A 2,211-nucleotide genomic window follows, 5' to 3' on the forward strand; every position below is an offset into this window, starting at 1 on the left:
TTCTTCCTTACCAATTTGGATGATGCCTTTTATTTCTTTTTGTTGTCTGATTGCTGTGGCTAGGACTTCCATACCATGTTGAATAAAAGTAGTGAGAGTGAGGGGCGCCTGGGTGGCGCAGTCAGTTAAGCGTCCGACTTCAGCCAGGTCACGATCTCGCGGTCCATGAGTTCGAGCCCCGCGTCAGGCTCTGGGCTGATGGCTCAGAGCCTGGAGCCTGTTTCCGATTCTGTGTCTCCCTCTCTCTCTGCCCCTCCCCCGTTCATGCTCTGTCTCTCTCTGTCCCAAAAATAAATAAACATTGAAAAAAAATTAAAAAAAAAAAAAAAGTAGTGAGAGTGAACATCCTTGTCTTGTTCCTGACCTTAGGGGAAAGGCTCTCAGTTTTTCCCCACTGAAGGTATGATATTGGCTATGGGTTTTTCATATCAGGTCTTTATTATATGGAAGCATGTTCCCTCTAAACCTACTGTGTTGGTTTTTATCATGAATGGATATTATACTTTGTCAAATGCTTTTTCTGCATCTATTGAAATGGCTGTATGGTTTTATCCTTTTTTTTTATTGATTATTACATTGATTGATTTGTGAATATTGAACCAACCTCATATCCCAGGAATAAATCCCAACTGATCATGGTGAATGATTTTTTAAATGTATTGCTGAATTTGGTTTGCTAGTATTTTGTTGAGGATTTTTGCATCTATGTTCATTAGAGATATTGGCCTGTAGTTCTCCTTTTCCATTGTGTCTTTACCTGGTTTTGATATCAAGGTAATGCTGGCCTCATCAAATGAATTGGAAAGTTTTTCTTCTTCTTCTATCTTTTGGGATAGTTTGAGAAGAATTGGTATTAACTCTTCTTTAAATGTTTGGTAGAATTTGCCTGTGAAGCCATCTGGTCCTGAACTTTTATTTATTGGGATTTTTTTGATTACTGATTCAACTTCACTGCTAGTAATAAGTCTGTTCAAATATTCTATTTCTTCTTGTTTCAGTTTTAGTAGGTTATATGTTTCTAGGGATTTATCCATTTCTTCTAGGTTATCCAATTTGTTCTCATACAGTTTTTCATAATAGTCTCTTGTAATTGTATTTCTGTGGTATTTCTTATTTCCCCTCTCTCATTTTTTATTTTATTTATTTGGGTCTTTTCTCTTTTTTCTTGATAAATCTGGCTAGATATTTAACAATTTTATTGATTTTTTTTTTTGAGAATTAGCTCATGGTTTCATTTATCTCTTCTATTGTTCAATTTCTATATAATTTACTTCTACTCTAATCTGCTGAATTTGGCTTTTTGTTGTTGTTGTCCTTCTAGATCCTTTAGAAATAATGGTAGGTTATTTATTTGAGAATTTGCTTGCTTTTTTAGGTAGATCTGCATTACTATAAACTTCCTTCCTAGAACCACTCTTCCTGCATCCTTTTTTTTTAAATTTTTTTTTTTTTTAAGAAGTAGACTTTTTTTTTTTTTTTCCAACGTTTATTTATTTTTGGGACAGAGAGAGACAGAGCATGAACGGGGGAGGGGCAGAGAGAGAGGGAGACACAGAATCGGAAGCAGGCTCCAGGCTCTGAGCCATCAGCCCAGAGCCCGACGCGGGGCTCGAACTCACCGACCGCGAGATCGCGACCTGGCTGAAGTCGGATGCTTAACCGACTGCGCCACCCAGGCGCCCCTTTAATTTTTTTTTTTTTAACGTTTATTTATTTTTTAGACAGAGAGAGACAGAGCATGAACGGGGGAGGGGCAGAGAGAGAGGGAGACACAGAATCTGAAGCAGGCTCCAGGCTCTGAGCCATCAGCCCAGAGCCTGACGTGGGGCTCGAACTCACGGACTGCAAGATCGTGACCTGAGTTGAAGTTGGACGCTTAACCGACTGAGCCACCCAGGCGCCCCCTGCATCCTTTAAGTCTAAAATGAGTCTCTTGTAGGCACCCATTTAGATGGGTGTTGTTTTCATAACCATTCTGTCACCCAATGTCTTTTGACTGGAATGTTTAGCTCACTTATATTCAAGGTTAATTATTGATGTTTATGTATTTACTGCCATTTTATTATTTGTTTTGTTGTTGTTCCTGAAGATTTTCTCTGAGCCTTTCTTGTCTTTCTTTCTTTCGTGGTTTGCTGGTTTTCTTTAGTGATCTGTTTGAATTTCTTTCTCTTTCTCTTTTGCATATTTATTAGTTTTTGACTTGTGGTTACC

Source organism: Herpailurus yagouaroundi, unplaced genomic scaffold (genome assembly GCF_014898765.1).
Source record: "Herpailurus yagouaroundi ecotype Mexico unplaced genomic scaffold, PumYag 186, whole genome shotgun sequence".
NCBI classification, from domain to species: domain Eukaryota; kingdom Metazoa; phylum Chordata; class Mammalia; order Carnivora; family Felidae; genus Herpailurus; species Herpailurus yagouaroundi.